The sequence below is a fragment of the Phyllobates terribilis genome, unplaced genomic scaffold (genome assembly GCF_046119375.1).
Source record: "Phyllobates terribilis strain yellow unplaced genomic scaffold, ASM4611937v1 Scaffold_10__3_contigs__length_209671492, whole genome shotgun sequence".
In the NCBI taxonomy this organism is placed as follows: Eukaryota; Metazoa; Chordata; class Amphibia; order Anura; family Dendrobatidae; genus Phyllobates; species Phyllobates terribilis.
The window spans coordinates 162,976,675-162,995,239 of record NW_027362770.1 but is presented as its reverse complement, the minus strand read 5'-3'; the positions used below and the strand labels follow the sequence as shown (position 1 = coordinate 162,995,239).

Below are 18,565 nucleotides of genomic sequence, written 5' to 3'. Positions count from 1 at the left end.
CTAATAGAACAAGTCCCACACACTGCTAGAAGCCCAAATATTTTTTCAGAGGTACTGTAGATGCAGATAAAAATTAGTTTTAATTTGCAACCTGATGGAGGTCAGTATAGATGGACTAATAGAGAAAGTCCCACACACTGCTAGAAGGCCAAATATTTTTTCAGAGCTAGATGCAGAAAAAAATTATATTCAGTTTGCAACCTGATGGAGGTCAGTATAGATGGACTAATAGAGAAAGTCCCACACACTACTAGAAGGCCAAATATTTTTTCAGAGCTAGATGCAGAAAAAAATTATATTCAGTTTGCAACCTGATGGAGGTCAGTATAGATGGACTAATAGAGAAAGTCCGACACACTACTAGAAGGCCAAATATTTTTTCAGAGGTAGATGCAGAAAAAAATATATTCAGTTTGCAACCTGATGGAGGTCAGTATAGATGGATTAATAGAACAAGACCCACACACAGCTAGAAGCCCAATATTTTTTCAGAGGTAGATGCAGAAAAAACTATATTCAGTTTGCAACCTGATGGAGGTCAGTATAGATGGACTAATAGAACAAGTCCCACACACTGCTAGAAGCCCAAATATTTTTTCAGAGGTACTGTAGATGCAGATAAAAATTAGTTTTAATTTGCAACCTGATGGAGGTCAGTATAGATGGACTAATAGAGAAAGTCCGACACACTACTAGAAGGCCAAATATTTTTTCAGAGGTAGATGCAGAAAAAAATATATTCAGTTTGCAACCTGATGGAGGTCAGTATAGATGGACTAATACAACAAGTCCCGCACACAGCTAGAAGCCCAAATATTTTTTCAGAGGTACTGTAGATGCAGATAAAAATTATTTTTAATTTGCAACCTGATGGAGGTCAGTATAGATGGACTAATAGAGAAAGTCCGACACACTACTAGAAGGCCAAATATTTTTTCAGAGGTAGATGCAGAAAAAAATATATTCAGTTTGCAACCTGATGGAGGTCAGTATAGATGGACTAATAGAGAAAGTCCGACACACTACTAGAAGGCCAAATATTTTTTCAGAGCTAGATGCAGAAAAAAATTATATTCAGTTTGCAACCTGATGGAGGTCAGTATAGATGGATTAATAGAACAAGACCCACACATAGCTAGAAGCCCAATATTTTTTCAGAGGTAGATGCAGAAAAAAATATATTCAGTTTGCAACCTGATGGAGGTCAGTATAGATGGACTAATAGAACAAGTCCCACACACTGCTAGAAGCCCAAATATTTTTTCAGAGGTACTGTAGATGCAGATAAAAATTAGTTTTAATTTGCAACCTGATGGAGGTCAGTATAGATGGACTAATAGAATGATGCTATGCCCAAAAGATTTTACTTCACTAGGTGCAGTAAAAAAATTGGTATTCTATACACAGGTGGTATATCTTGCAACACAGATAGGCTACTCCACTGACTAACACACTCTGCAATAGGCCAAAAAGGATTAGCTTTGCTAGATTCAGCCAAATGCTGTGAAAAAAACTTGCACAGCACTGGCACAGACCTGCCTGGCAAAAACTGATAGGAATTGATGTAACCTAGTCCTGAAAAGGACTCCAATTACAATTAGTCTTTACTCCCACAACCTATCTATTTAAGAGCACAGACCTCCCTGATAAAAGTCGTAGGAAATGCTGTAACCTAGTCCTTAAAAGGACTGCAATCACAACTATTCCCTACTCCCAAGCTATCTGTATATTTGTGCGAAAATTGGCTTGAAATTAACAAGGTATAGCGCACACAGCAACAGCGGTGCCGTCTAACACGCAGCTGCAGCAGTGAGAAAATGGTGGCGACGGGGGAAATGGCTTGGTCTTATAGGGCAAGGACATGTGACATACACTGCCAATCACACATGCCCTTGCTTGTGTGAAAAAAAGCACTTCGCTCCGTGTGTGCGCTGCTGATAGGCTGACAGACTGCACCTCCCCACTGCAAATGCGGGAAAGAGAAAAAAAAATGGAGATCTTCATTGTTCCTGCAGAGATCCATCCCCTGCCCCTCCCCCCACCCCGCTGTACACTCAAACTGCGTATTAACATTAATTTTCATCATTACTGAGAAAAAATCCAGTTATGATTTTGGTGCACGAACAGTTATCGAACATAACCTCGAACAGCCGAATTTTTCTCAAATTGTTCGTGTTCGCCGAACGGCTCGAACACCGCCCAAAACAGCTCGAATTTGAGATTGGCGAACAGTTCGAGTAGAACAACGCTCATCTCTAGTCAGGAGTCTCTGCTGAGACACAAAATGTTAGTGACTCAGCAGGTTTCTGCTGAGAGGAGCTGTTTGGAGTCTGCTGCAAGCAGCTCAGAGAGAGACAGCTAGGAGCATTGCCGACGCTCTAAAGAGCGGCAGAAGAGGCAGCCAGCTTACTGCCAGTGTGTATAGCCTAGTGAGGGCCCAGAGTAGGCCGAAGGCTAGTGGAACAGTAGCATCGGGGACCGAGAAGCTTCATAAGCTCACCCCAGAAATATACCGGACACCGGCTCCGAGTCTGCTGAGCAGTATACCCTCTGTGGAAAACAACCGGATCTTTCCTGGAAGACTTCAGGTCTCAGGATAGCCCAGGAGCTGACACGTAACAGGACCAGGAGGCACGGAGGCTCCGCCATACCAGGAGCATGCTCTTCAGCAAAAGGCCCTAACACCAGGTCAGCCGGCGCAACACAAGGACTAAGTTAGGCCTAGTTTCAGACAGGCCATAAACTACAAAAGCGGCAAGGATACAGGAGGCCCTATACCTGCTCACTGGGGAGAGACCTGCAGTGCACCCCTCACCCTACAGTGCTCCGGGCGGTACCGCAACTCCACCAGTAAAAAGGTACTGAAGCCAAACGTGAGTGTGTCTCCCATTTTTTCCTTGGACCCGGCTGGGTCACCGCCATATAGTGCACCTTACCGAACACCGCTGTCCTGAGGCCTAGCTCCACCTGTGGGGAGCTACCCCATCATAGCTGCCGTAACACCGGCCTCAGTGGACTGCCGCAGCGCTGGTGGTCCTCACAAGACACCACAGGTGGCGTCACGAACTTTCATTTTCCATTTAACCCCTTTTTTTTTAAGAGAGACCCCAGGGTACGGGCCCAGGAGCCGACCACCGCGACATCCCCCAAGGTCAGCCATTAAGGCCCGGGCGCCGAGTAGTCCCCATCCCCTGGGTGCCACATCTCTCTAACTGGCGTCACGAACAGGATTGCGTGCCCGCGGCAACAGAAGGAGTTCTGCCCGTTGCCACTGGGTACTGTGCGCCTTAAGAAACTGTAAAAAAACTCACAGTGGTGAAGCTTTTCCCGCCATTTTCTGGAGTTTCCCACCAGTGGCCGCCATTTTTCCGGTCGCCATGCAAGAAGAAGGGCGTAACCACGGGAAAACTAGAGGGCGTAACCGCTGAAAGCGCGCGAAGTCGAGGGCACGCCCCACGCACTGACGCAGCATCAGTTCCTGGCAGGAAGCCCAAGCGAACGCTCTGACGTGGAACGTAAGCGACGCAAGATCCTATCAGAAGACCTCCGCCTGCGGAGCTGCGGCCTACAGAAGGAAGGTAGGCCACGGTTTACTAGGGGGGCGCCAAGATGTTGCAGCAACAGCCCAACGTCGCTGACCAGGCTGACTGCCCCGATGATGCGCCCGCAGCCGCCGCCGCGCAAGACGGAGCAGCCGCCCCATTACCAGGGCCTGTAGCCCCTATTGTACCATTGACTTTACCGTACATGCCTGGAGCAAAGTGGCTCCCCCAGTACAACGGCAAGCCGGACACCCTGTCCGGATTCAAGCGCAAAATATGCAGCATCCTGGACATGTATTCTATGACCGGCAAACAAAGAGCTGCAGTAGTTGTGGGACAATTGACTGGTGCTGCGGAGAGAGAAGTAGAGACTTGGTCGGCCGCAGACCAGGAATCAGTGTCCACAATTTTCAAAAAGTTACAGACTACCTTTGAGGACCGCACTGAGGCAGACCTCCGGATGAGGTTCTACCAATGCTCTCAGAAGCCGGAGGACAGCGTTCAGGACTATGCCTGCCGTTTACAGGTGGCCCTGCGAGCTCTAAAACAGGTTAGTCCAATTAGCATAACCAATGAGAGTAAAATGCTAAAAGAACTATTTGTCCGGGGGCTGAGGTCCCAAGCGGAGAGCAGGACTGTGCGTTGGCGGTCCTTGGACCATCCAGATGCTACCTTCGACACCCTTAAGGACATGGCTATCAAGGGACTGCAACCCCTGGAGACAGCAGATACGTCTATCCAGCGTTACCAGGGTGGGGCCACTCCAACGCCAGCAGCACCCATCTTTTCCCCGCTGGCTGCTGAAGCCAAAGTGCAGGCAGCGCCCCCTACTGAGCTGGACTGTCTGCGCTCAGAAGTGCGCCAGCTGACCAAAAACCTGGCCACTGTGATGAGTGCCCTGCAACTACGGACTGAGCCAGAGACGGAAGGAAAGATCCTGCTAGCCGACTGCCCTGAGGATGTCCCCTGGATGAACCGGAGGAGAAGGAGGACGTCGCCACCCCGGAGGAGGACATCGCCACCCCGGAGGAGGACAACGCCACCCCCAGGAAGGACCAACAACCAGCGCCATCCTCACCAAGAGTTCGTCTGCCACCGCTGCCAGAAGGCAGGTCACACAGTGCACCAGTGTCCTTTAAACGAGCAAACCCTGGGTCCGAGGGCCAGCACCCAGGAATAGACTCAGCAGGCCCCTCAGACTGGCACCGCAGGTTCGTGGGAGGAAGACCTTTCCTATCCATCATACTTGACGGCATTGCGATACCTGCCCTGCTGGACACCGGATCCCAGGTAACAATCATACCTGATATCCTCTATAGCAAATACTGGTCCATGGACAGTCTCCAACCCCCAAACCCAGACTTTTCAGTATATGCCTCTAACGGCCTCCCTCTTGACCTACTCGGGTTAAGAATGTAGCAGTAAAAGTGGGGAGAGTGGAGTTAAAGGACCAGGGACTCATTGTAGTGAAGACTGTCAATGAGGAAAATCAACTGAATATGGTACTAGGCACTAACATTGTTGGTAACTGTTTGGAGGAGGTTGTGTTTTTACTCCCAACAGCTCGCTGACGTTGCCAGACCAGGGCAGAGGAGAGCGATCCAGAAGGAGATCCGAGCCCTGACGTACCTGCAGCAAGCGAAGCTGACCGGCGGTGAGATTGGTAACGTGCGGGTAACTGACACGATACCCATTGTAATTCCCCCAATGAGTGAAATGCTTATCTGGTGTAGAGCAGCAATAGGTCTTAAAGGACAGGGCTACCAGGCGGTAGTAGAACCCCTTAGCTCAGAGCACAGACCTACACTCTTAACCGCCAGGGGGGTAGTAGATGTACGCAATGGGAGGGTGCCCATCCGTCTTCTTAACTATGGGGAAGACGAGGTTAAATTACCACGTTATGCCACTATTGCCAAACTCTACACTGTAAATAATAACTGTATTCACACGGCGGAGTCCTTAACCTCCCCAGACCAAGTGGAGGATAATGACCCTACAACACAGGAGGGGGATTGGTGTCAACAGCTCCACATTGGGACAGACACCACTCCTGCCCACCAGAAACAGGGAGTACACCGGGTGGTTCAGGAATACGAGCAGGTATTCAGCAAACACCCGCTTGACTTTGGGAGGATTAAGGGGGTACAACATCACATCCCCACAGGCAACCATCCCCCCATCAAGGAACGGTACATGCCAATACCTCCAGCACACTACCAGAAAGCCAAGGAGATGTTGCATGACATGAAGACGGCAGGGGTAGTAAGGGATAGTTGTAGTCCCTGGGCAGCTCCCCTAGTTCTAGTCAGGAAGAAGGATGGAAGCATGAGAATGTGCGTAGATTGCCGTCAAGTAAATTGCATTACACATAAAGATGCATACCCTTTACCACGTATTGAGGAATCCCTGGCTGCCTTGAAGTCTGCAAATTACTTTTCCACCCTTGACCTCACTAGTGGGTACTGGCAAGTAGCTGTGGCTGAGGAGGATCGGGAGAAGACGGCCTTCACCACCCCGATGGGACTCTGCGAGTTCAACAGTATGCCGTTTGGACTCTGCAATGCCCCCGGAACGTTCCAGAGATTGATGGAGTGCTGCCTGGGACGCCGCAACTTCGAGACTGTTTTATTATACCTGGATGACGTGATTGTGTACTCCAAGACGTATGAGGACCACTTGAAGCACCTGGCGGAGGTATTTGAGTCACTGTCCCAGTATGGGATGAAGTTGAAGCCCTCCAAGTGCCACCTGCTCAAGAAGAAGGTACAGTACCTGGGACACATTGTCAGTCCAGAAGGGGTAGCACCAGACCCGGAGAAGGTCACTGCCATCCAGAAATGGCCGGAGCCGAAGAACCTCAAGGAGGTGCGTCAGTTCCTGGGACTGATAGGATACTACCGGAGGTTTGTAAAAGATTACACCAAGAGAGCAGCACCTCTGCAAGACCTCCTGGTAGGACAGTCCCCCAAGGGCAGAAATCCCCCGTTCCACTGGGGTAAAGAACAGGCTGAATCATTTCAAGAAATGAAGGAGATCCTGACAGGTGATGAGATCCTAGCCTACCCTGACTACAGCCAACCGTTCCTGCTGTATACTGTTGCCAGCAATGAAGGATTGGGAGCTGTCCTAAGTCAGAAGCAGAATGGCCAGGAGAAAGTCATCGCGTATGCAAGCAGGAAGCTCCGCCCGACCGAGAGGAACCCAGAGAACTATAGCAGCTTCAAGTTGGAGTTTTTGGCCTTGGTCTGGGCCATTACAGAAAGGTTTAAGCACTACCTAGCCTCCAGCAAGTTCACTGCCTACACTGACAATAACCCCTTAACTCATCTTGAAACAGCCAAGCTGGGAGCCATGGAACAACGATGGATGGCTCTCCAAGCAAAGCATCTGTGGAATGAGAGAAGCCGGCTGTTTATCTACCGTGAGAAGTTGTGCTGGAGGTACGTCAATCCCAAAACCCACGAGATGGTGCGGCAGATAGTGGTCCCCAAGACGGACATCCAGATGGTGTTGGAGGCCTACCACGATCAAGCGGGGCACTTTGGCTGGAAAAAGCTAGAGACCCTGTTGAAGTGCCGATTCTACTGGGTGGGGATGCGCAGCTCCATTGAGAGATGGTGCAGAGACTGTGGACCCTGTGGCCTCAGAAGAAGAGACTACAGCAGCCAGAAGGCACCTCTGCAACCCATCAAGACGACTCGCCCTTTGGAGATCGTGGCCCTGGACCATGTCAAATTGTCACCTAGTCGGTCAGGATACTCCTATGCCCTGACCATGGTGGATCACTACTCCAGGTTCCTGGTGGTCGCCCCTGTCAAAGACCTGACAGCAGAGACAGCAGCCAAGACGTTTCAAGCGTACTTCTGCAGACCCCATGGATACCCTGAGCAGGTACTGACTGACCAAGGCCCGGCCTTTGAGGCTGAATTGTTCAAAGAGTTCTGCCATCTGTACTGGTGTAAAAAGATCAGGACTACACCGTACCACCCCCAAACTAACGGTCTCTGTGAAAAGATGAACAACATCATCATCGATCTACTGAAGACCATACCACTAGAAGAGAGAAACCAGTGGCCAAACCTACTACCTGACTTAGTGGATCTGTATAATCACATACCAGTAAGCTCCACCAATTGCACTCCGGCATATCTAATGCGGGCAAGACCTGGGAAGTTGCCCATGGACCTGGAGCTTGGTGTGGTAGAACCTGAAGCTGATGCGACCACTGAGGACTGGGACACAGCCAGACAGGAGCAGTACAGAAGAGTACAAGCCTGTGTCGAAGACAGTCTCACTCGGGTGAGGGATAAACAAGAGGCGCAATACAACAGAAGTGCACCAGCAGAACCCTTCACACCAGGAGAAGTGGTATTGAAAAGGAAGCGGAGGAACCACAAGCTTGATGACCAGTGGGAGAGAGAACCCTACACTGTGTTGAATTCAAGGTTTGACAATAGGAAGACGTGTTTGATCAGCAAAGATGGAGGGAGAACCACTGCAACAGTATCTCGGGACCATCTAAAGTTGTGTCCGGATCTGTTAAAACCCCAAGAAGAAGTGCCCCTCATCATCCAGGAGGAACCTGAAGAAGCAGTAATCCATACTGACTTACGTGACTTCCCGGCAGATTGGTCTCAAATAGGAGGAGCGGTGATCGTCCCAGTACTCCACTTCTTCCAGCAACCAGAAAACTCTCTACAGCAAGTTGGACCTGTAAGTGCTGCTGAAGAGCCAGCTCAAGAAGGATCTCCGGCTGGAGCAGAGCAAGAAGGCCCAGCCAATGGTACACTTGCCAGTCCCATAGAGAGGTTAAGGCAATTTTACAACTTACCCACACGAAGGGCAGACAGGGTAACTGATGATACAGACATTGATACCCCACAGACCACTGCATTATGCAGATCAGTACGCAGCACGAGAGGTAAACCCCTTGCTAGGTACATTGAATAAAATAGTACAATTTCTGAGAATGTAGATAGTTACCCCTGAGGTATTATGTATTATACTACTTATTGTATTAATGTGTGTAACTTATATTTCTTCCCTTTGAATGGACAATTCAAGTGATATGGACACTTTAACCCTAACCTGTTTATTCCTTATATATGAACTCTGAGGCTGAGGACTTTGTGCAGCCCAAAGATTGTATTTGTAAATATTTGCGCTCCCTGGAGTGCCCCTTTGAGCAACCTCTCCGGAAGAGACTTGGACTTTCTGGTTGCTCACTGCCTACTGCTTTTGCAATGTATATATATATTTTTATTCATGTTTTGTTATGCAACGTTCAAGTGTTCTAACCTCCCATAAAGGGAAGCTTGTTATTTCTATTGTTTACAAAATGTGCTTCAGCCCGGGAGTGCTGACTTTAACTAGGGGGGAATGTGACGCCCTGCTGTGCATGGAGTCACAGACCAAAGGGGGTGCATTTCAGGTTTTCTCCACAAGAGGCCCTCAGAGTATACACACACCTCCACCCTACCTCAGAACCACCAGAGGGAGCCCTTTAGGGAATATATAAAGGAGGGTGGAGGCAGGAAGAGAGGGAGTTCAGTCAGTTGTCTAAGGAGTGAGTCCAGTCAGGAGTCTCTGCTGAGACACAGAAGGTTAGTGACTCAGCAGGTTTCTGCTGAGAGGAGTTGTTTGGAGTCTGCTGCAAGCAGCTCAGAGAGAGACAGCTAGGAGCGTTGCCGATGCTTTAACCCCTTAAGCCCCGGAGCATTTTTCGTTTTTGCATTTTCGTTTTTGCTCCCCTTGTTCCCAGAGCCATAGCGTTTTTATTTTTTGGTCAATATGGCCATGTGAGGGCTTATTTTTTGCGGGACGAGTTGTACTTTTCAACGCCATTACTAGTTTTATCATATCCTGTACGGGAAAACGGGAAAAAAATTCCAAGTGCGGTAAAATTGCAAAAAAAGTGCAATACCACAGTTGTTTTTTATTTATTTTTTTTACCATGTTCACTGAATGCTAAAACTGACCTGCCCTTCTTATTCTACAGGTCATTACGAGTTCATAGACACCAAACATGTATAGGTTCTTTTATATTTAAGTGGTGAAAAAAAATTCCAAAATTTGGTAAAAAAAAAAAAAAAAAAATAGCGCCATTTTCTAAGACCCGTAGCGTCTCCATTTTTCGTGATCTGGGGCTGGTTGATGGCTTATTTTTTGCGTGCCAGGCTGACGTTTTTATTGATAACATTTGGGGTAGATCCGATGTTTTGATCGCCCGTTATTGCATTTTATTGCAATTTTGCGGCGACCAAAAAACGTAATTCTGCCGTTTAGAATTTTTTTCTCGCTACGCCGTTTACCGATCGGAGTAATTCTTTTTTTATATTGATAGATCAGGCGATTCTGAACGCGGCGATACCAAATATGTGTATGTGGGTTTTTTTTTTATATATTTTATTTTGAATGGGGCGAAAGGGGGGTGATTTAAACTTTTATATTTTTTTATTTTTTTTTATATTTTTAAAAACTTTTTTTTTTTACTTTTTGCATGCTTCTATAGTCTCCATAGGAGACTAGAAGCAGCAACTGTCCGATCGCCTCTGCTACATACAGGGGACGAGCAGGTCCCCTGCATGCAGCAGAAATGGTCCTGTGCTATGAGCGCCGACCACTAGGTGGCGCTCATAGCGACAAGATCATGACAACCACAGGCGTCTGCTGCAGACCCTGGGTTGTCATGCACGCCCATCGGCGACCCGCGATCACGTGACGGGGTCGCCGGTGGGCGGGGCTTATGACGCGCTACCCGGAAGCGCGCGTTAAATGCTGCTGTCGGAGATTGACAGCAGCATTTAACTGGTTAACAGCCGCGGGTGGATCGCGATTCCACCCGCGGCTGTTGCGGGCACATGTCAGCTGTAAGAATCAGCTGACATGTGCTCCGTTCAGTGAGGGCTCAGCGCAGCAGCCCTCACTGAACGGGGGGTACGCAAATATGCATACTAATACGTCCCCGGTAAGTAAGGGGTTAAAGAGCGGCAGAAGAGGCAGCCAGCTTACTGCCAGTGTGTATAGCCTAGTGAGGGCCCAGAGTGGGCCGAAGGCTAGTGGAACAGTAGCATCGGGGACCGAGGAGCTTCATAAGCTCACCCCAGAAATATACCGGACACCGGCTCCGAGTCTGCAGAGCAGTATACCCTCTGTTGAAAACAACCGGATCTTTCCTGGAAGACTTCAGGTCTCAGGATAGCCCAGGAGCTGACACGTAACAGGACCAGGAGGCACGGAGGCTCCGCTATACCAGGAGCGTGCTCTTCAGCAAAAGGCCCTAACACCAGGTCAGCCGGCGCAACACAAGGACTAAGTTAGGCCTAGTTTCAGACAGGCCATAAACTACACAAGCGGCAAGGATACAGGAGGCCCTATACCTGCTCACTGGGGAGAGACCTGCAGTGCACCCCTCACCCTACAGTGCTCCGGGCGGTACCGCAACTCCACCAGTAAAAAGGTACTGAAGCCAAACGTGAGTGTGTCTCCCATTTTTTCCTTGGACCCGGCTGGGTCACCGCCATATAGTGCACCTTACCGAACACCGCTGCCCTGAGGCCTAGCTCCACCTGTGGGGAGCTACCCCATCATAGCTGTCGTAACACCGGCCTCAGTGGACTGCCGCAGCGCTGGTGGTCCTCACCAGACACCACAGGTGGCGTCACGAACTTTCATTTTCCATTTAACCCCTTTTTTTTAAGAGAGACCCCAGGGTATGGGCCCGGGAGCCGACCACCGCGACATCCCCCAAGGCCAGGCATTAAGGCCCGGGCGCCGAGTAGTCCCCATCCCCTGGGTGCCACAAGAGCATGTGGGAGGTTTCTCTGGTCAGGAGCCCTAAGCATGCAACACCGCCCGCCCAGACCTGGGAGGGGAGGAATCTGCCCTTATAAACTGGGTCTGGGGCGGGATTAAGTCAGTCAGAGCCTGGAGACAGTTCTAGATGCAGGGAAAGTGTCAGCAAGGAGCTTTGTAGGAGCAGGAGCGAGTGGCAGGGGCTGGAAGCTAGATAGCTCGACCTGGCTGAAGACATTAAGACCGGACACGGAGTCCGAGGCTGTGGGGACATCCAGGTCCAGCAGCAGAATCCAACCGGCAGGGGATTCCATGTCCTCTGGCCAGAGAAGCCCGGAGGCACGGTCACAAGCAAGGGACCAGCACCGCCATCGTGAAGCGGAGGCTAACAGAAGGCCCCAAGTCGCCGGCCGTACGGGTGAGCACCACACGCTATACTCAGGGACGTGGGCTACTTCTACCCGCACACAGCAAGGTAGCCAGGAAAGAGTACAGATAGACGGGGAGGCCTACAACTCCACCTGGCCAGGGGAGATCCTGCTAGCTCTCAGACTGACCAGGCCTCTACTGCTAGCCAGTACTCCCGGGAGGGTCTGCTTTATAACATCAGTAAAGACCCTGAACTGCACTGCACGGACTCTGAGTTATTCCTGCTGCGCTCGTGCACCATCACTCCCATCATCCACATTAACTGCCCTGAGGCTATACTCCTCCCATAGTCTGCCTTGCAGCGGCGGTCCCCACTGACCGCAATCCACGGGTGGCGTAGTCGGACTATTATCTCACTAATAAGACTGCCACTGAATTGACCACCCTGGGCACGGACCGGGTCAGCGCCACGGAGACTACAACCCCCAGCGATCCGGCTCCGGGTATTCCCTGCGCAACACAGGCCCAGCGGGAGCGTCACATACATCCTCCTCTGCTGGGTGTTCTCCTTTTTTTTGTTGTACTGGGAGACATCCGTCTTTTGGTTCGTTCTCCAAATTAGGGTCGGCGGTGCCGGAGGAGGAGAATTTTTCCAGTGATTTGGAGAGAGTTTGGACTAATGTGCGTTGCAACCTTCAAGAGGCTAACAAGAAATCCAAGAAGTATTTTAACAGGAAACGTAAAGAGGTTTTGTTTACTGTGGGTGACATGGTTTGGTTGTCCTCGAAGAACCTGCAGTTGAGGATTCCCTCTAAAAAACTGGGTCCTAAGTTTGTGGGTCCATTTAAAGTGCTTCAGGTTGTTAACCCGTCTGCTGTTAGGTTGGATGTCCCTACTTCCTGGAAGATTAATCCTGTGTTTCATGTTTCCTTGTTGAAAAAGGCTGACGTATCTGATAGGGACGCCACTGTCACAGTTCCTCCTGTGGTGGAAGACGGCGAATTTGAGATTTCGCGTATCTTGAATTCTAGATGGCATAGAAGGAGATTACAGTATCTTGTCTCCTGGAAGGGTTTCGGTCCCGAAGACAACTCCTGGGTAAGGACGGATGATGTCTCTGCTCCTAGGCTTGTTAAAGCTTTCTACAGGAGGTTTCCGGATAGGCCTGGGTCTGGAGGATCCTCATAAAAGAGCGGGTACTGTTAGAACCCTCCTGTTAGTTTTTTCTATCTTGTGTTTTGCGGTCACGTGACCATCTGCCTATATATTCCAGCTCCGCCCTTCTGGCTTTGCTGGACTTCAGTGTTGTTTGACTGTTTTGCTAGCCTGGTGCTTCGGTGCCTATCTCTGTCAGTTCGCTTGGTCCTCTGGGACCTCTAGTACATTTTTGTCAGTTTGTCTTTTGTGTTCTACAACAACTTCTGTTTAGGAGGTGTCCCATTTTTGTCCCAGTCCTTAGTTCTTTTAGGGACCCTTCCCTTAATTCTATAGGTCTTCTTTCAGACTAGCCGAGGACGAAGGCGGGTCTGTTCACTAGGAACAGGCAGCCCCCTACATCGTAGGGATTCAGCTTAGTCTTACTGTAGGGACCTCTTTCTCCTATCTTTCCTTAGTCCTTGTTGCAGATCATAACAATACCCTTATGCCGGAATCATGTAGAATCCAAATCTGTTTCTCTTTGGTTAAAGACATACTACCAAGCTGATTGTCTGAGAGAGTCTCATCTTCGATTCTCCCTGTAAAGTCTCCTTCAATTCTCTGTTTACAATCTGCCTGCTACAAGGAATATCTTCCTTTTAAGTATACATCCACAGGTCAAGGGTTAGGGATCATATTATTCCACAGGGCTCATTGTTTGTGCATTTAATCAATTTACATAGTTGGTATAGCAGGGGGCTCTTGTAAACAAAGTAGCTAGCTTAGTGTAATACAAAATTAGCATAGTAACAAACATCATTGTTCACAGAACCAAGAGAAGACAACATTCAGTGTCATACTAACAGTTTGGCCTTGACCATCCACAGAAATTCACATACATTTACAAATCAACATAAACACAATAGTGTATTTCTCTTGGCTTAACAAATCGAATCGTCTGGCTGGGACTATTATAGCGGCTTCCTGCTTCCTGCATCCACCACTAGGGGGAGCTCACTGCCTACAGAGTTATACACCTCCCATAATAACTGTATAAATTCACATGCACCATAGCTCCATCTAGTGGTGACAGCATGCAGCCAGAATTATGCAGTTTAGAGTTGGGCCCGTCTTATGAACCTATCATTCCAATGGAGGTCCCAGCTCTTGAACCTTCGCAGATACTATTTCTAGGATGGTATATTAAAATTAATGTCGATGGTATTTATGAAGGGGGCTCTCAGGATCCTTGGGGGCGTGTCTTTAGGCTGCTTTGCATAACCGCACCTCCTTGGTAAAAGTAGCATTAAAAAAGGGCCCATATCTCTGGAATTGTATGGTGGATTTATTTAAAAAAAATAAAAACCTGAATACTCAGGGGAGCAGCAGGAATAAAAAAGCACAAAAACTGGGTACTTTTAACCTGATGACAGGTCCTCTTTAATAAGACAGTTATGCACAGAGTCACAGGGTAACATGTAGAGATAAGATTAATTCTACTTAATAAAAACCACTCTATGGTTGAGAATGACAGCTCCGCTCTTTAATATAAGCTACTGTAGCGTGAACTTTACTTTCTAGTTTTTGCTCATCAAACTTAAGATAGAAGAAAAGAGGAAAAAAAAAGAAATTGCCCGATGCCTGTCGCGAAATAACAATTCACAATTACATCTCCTACCTCACTGAGATTTGAATGAAAGCCCAAAGGGGAAAAGGTATATATTCCAGTATGCCAATGTGATCAGAGAACGAGGCGATTCTATCCGCGGCACATTTTATTTTCATGATTTCTCGTATACATCTGAGAATCTCTCTCCCATGGAAAGGGAACATTGGATTAATTGGAATTTCTCCATATCCAAGAGTTAGCTCTGAAAAGACTGCCAGCTACTTTGCACATCACTGAACCAGATGATTGCCAGACGGGTAAAAGCTGGCAGAAATATAGACATGAAGGCGACTTAAAATAAAATATTACTTATGTCTGAAAACCATTTTAAAACAATCTTCCGCTTTTAAAATCCCCATTTTCTAGAAGGGTCCCTTGAAAAAATCATATGATCACAACATGTTTACCTGCTAGGACCTAGAGGAAACCTGGTAACAAGTGTTTATCTTCCCTACAGCACCACCAGAGGGGAAATAAAGTATTACACCCTACACATTCAAACTAATGGACAGGATGGGTCCTCCAGAGTGAGAGACTCTCTTTGTAACTGTGTATAGATGTAAACTAGGTTGAAGGGGTCTAACCCCTTTAATTCCCAGATATAAAAAGGTCCAAAAAACATTTTCATCCAGAGAGCAGGACGAGAATGCATTATCCCTCTCGATAAACATAAATTAAATTATTAGAAACAGACTTCAACAGAGACTGAAAAATCTGATTTTGTTTGTGTAAAAAATTTCTATATGGGACCCCATAAAAAAAATCTAAAAATAACTAATATGTAGAGGTGATTAAAAAGATTTGCTTTGCCCTGGTCCAGCGTCTAGACTGGTCCTGCCCTCATTTCTTCAACCGGCATCCTGGGTACCTCTCGAACGCTGCAACATCAGTATGTGCCAAAGGTGCCCATAATGCCGAATCAAGGATGCCGGCAGCAGGAGTGAAGCCTGAATCGGCAGCTATAGAGGGCCGGACTGGATGCCAGGCTAGGGTAACGCAAATTTTTTTGCTCAGCTCTACTAATAATATTTTTTTTACCTTTTAGGGAGAACACCAATTGGGTGAATGGATCAATTATGCAAATTTACCGAGTTTCGCTGACCTGTACTCCCTCAGGAGTCACCCATCATGCCCAGTGCTGTTGATGTCATATTGGAGCTAGTAAGGTCTGGAGGTTTCAGCCTGTTTCGTGGGAGAGTTTGGAAGCTTGGTATCAGTAAAGCTGTGAAAAAAGATGTGCTTCCTAAGTGGACTTATAATTTTTTAACTTTTTATTACATAATTACAAAAAAATGTTTGCAGCTTCTAACTTTTTACTAATTAAAACCAATGGGCGACCTTGGTGATCGGTGAAGCTGCCCATTCAACTTAGATAGCTGTCGATGGGACATTTGACTACACTGCAAGGCCGGAGTATTTAGGAAGGGTGAGGGCATCAAATTTAATTGTTTCCCCATGTAGGTTTTAAGGAAGAAGACTGCATTTTTACTGCACTACAAAACTCCTTTCTGAACTTCACTATCGGAATATTTCAGCGAAGCGATGACTAATGGACTGAAGTATCTGTACTGTTGTGTCATCGCTAAGTAGGGAGGCAGCAGGTAGTAGTGTTGTCTAGATGAAAGCGAGGTTGGATGTTCAAGGCACCTATAATAAGAAACAGGCCTTTCCATCCCATATAATCCAGGACTTAGTCACCGCACTCCTGAGAAATATCCGTCACATCTATTCTTAAAACTCAATCCGTCCATCCACCGTGATGAAGCCATGACCTTGGTAAGATTGACGCTAATGCTTCCTTCATTGCGGATTCGATTGGCCAAACGGAAGCGTCACACATACAACAAGAATGCATCTTGATATTTATTAAATCAGACTAAAATATTAAAAATGTACTTGTCCTTGTCTTGCTGTCCTTATCTAATATAAAGAAGTGTACTGATTCTCATGCTCTGTAACTTGGCACCAAATCTGTTTCTGTCAACAGTTCCACATCAGCATTCTGCTAGCACTATAGGTGCTGGAAGTTTCTCTCCCCCACTTCCAAGAATGAGTTGTTCGTGCCACTGTCCAATGTTCTTGCCTGCCTGAACAAAAATCATGCCTCTCTTTCATGCCTGTATGTAAGACAGGAAAGCAGGGACAGAAAGATAAAGATCAGCCCCCACTTCTTTTACACCTGATAAAAACCCACCTACTTCCTGTATAGGCAAAAAAGACCTGCCCCCTACTAACTGTAGAAAGGCAAAATCCCACCCCCACTTTCTTTATAGATACAAAGACCCACCCCCACTACCTTTAAAGAGACAAAGATCAACCCAACTTTTTTAGGGTGACAAATACCCACCCCCACTTCCTGTAGAAAGACAAAAACCCTGTCCCACCTCCTGTAGAGAAACAAAGATCCATCCCCACTTCACGTAAAGAGACAAAGATCTAGCCCTACTTCTTGTAGAAGCGCAAAGACCCCCCCACTTCCTGTAAGGAGGAAAAGACACCCCCCACTTCCTGTAGAAAGACAAGGACCCACCCACACTTCCTGTAGAGAGAAAATACACGCCCCCACTTCCTGTAGAAAGACAAGGACCCACCCCCACTTCCTGTAGTGAGACAAAAACCTGCCCCGACTTTTTTTAGAGACACAAGAACCCACCCCCACTTTCTGTAGTGAGACAAGAACCCACCCCCACTTCCTGTAGAGAGACAAATACATGCCCCCACTTCCTGTAGAGAGACAAAGACCAACCTCCACTTCCTGTAGGGAGACAAAGACCTGCTCTGACTTCTTTTAGAGAGACAAGGACCTGTCTCACTTCCTGTAGAGAGACAAGGATCCACTCCCATTTCCTGTAGAGAAAAAACAGTTCCTGTAGAGGGACAAAGACCTGCCCCGACTTCGTGTAGGGAGACAAAGACCCACCCCACTTCCTGTAGAGAGTCAAAGACCTACCCCACTTCCTGTAGAGAGTCAAAGACCCACCCCACTTCCTGTAGAGAGTCAAAGACACACCCCACTTCCTGAGGAGAGACAAAGACCTGCCCCGACTTCCTATAGGGAGACAAAGACCCACCCCACTTCCTGTAGAGAGTCAAAGACCCACCCCACTTCCTGTAGAGATTCAAAGACCCACCCCACTTCCTGAGGAGAGACAAAGACCTGCCCCGACTTCCTGTAGGGAGACAAGGACATGTCCCACTTCCTGTAGAAAGACAAGGATCCACTTCCATTTTCTGTAGAGAAAAAACACTTCCTGTAGAGAGAGTGAAAGACCCCCCACTTCCTGTAGAGAGATAAAGATTCCCTCCACTTCCTGTAGAGATATGAAGATCCTTCCCATTTCTTGTAATCTGTCTCAGTGTCTCTGCTGCAGATTACACTTGACAGCAAGCAGTGTAAAGAAGGGAGACACCTAGTAGCAGGCACTTTGGAATAAGGTAATTTTTTCAATAAAGTGATTTGAAGATTATTTATTTAGCATATCTATCAAATGAGGTCAAGTCATCTGAAAGTCCAGGGACCACTTAAAGTGAATGTACCATAAAGTTTAAAGGGGTTGTCTGTTTTAGACCATTTTTTAAATATCCTATTTACGTTTTTTTAGTTTACTAAAGTTTTGTATTTGTTTAGGACCCTAATATGTGAAGAAAAAACACCAGCTCTTCCTTTCTGTTCCAAAAAGCGAGGAAGCACAAGGCTCTGACACTGCCCAGCGTTTGTAGATGCAAGTTTAAGAAAAAAAAGGGGTTCAGCTTTCAGATCCAATTGCAGATAAAATCATCTATATATATAATCGTCTTATCCCGTCTGTCTGTCTGTCTTTCTGTCTGTCTGTCTGTCCAGGATATCCCGCGTCGCTGGTTGGTCCGGCTGCGGCCAATCAGCGACGCGGGATTTGAGAAAAAGATGGCGGCCGTTAGCGGCTCATCTGCAGGACGGAGGTCAGCGGCGATGCAGCGGGGAGATGAGCGGGCGAGGCGCTCATCTCCCGACCGCTAGCTGAACAGAGGACCGGGGAGCAGCGCCGCCGGTCGGGATGCTTCTGCTGCGAGCAGC

General features: G+C 47.8%; 1 long non-coding RNA gene across 1 annotated transcript in view; it reads left to right on the top strand.

Moving 5' to 3' along the window:
- The window catches only part of LOC141164198 (uncharacterized), an 87,238-nt gene extending 70,860 nt beyond the window's left edge, over positions 1-16,378 (top strand). Inside the window, exon 3 of the long non-coding RNA XR_012250871.1 lies at positions 15,557-16,378. This is a non-coding gene — a long non-coding RNA (uncharacterized lncRNA). The remainder of the gene's footprint in view (positions 1-15,556) is intronic.
- The last annotated feature ends 2,187 nt before the right edge of the window (positions 16,379-18,565 follow it).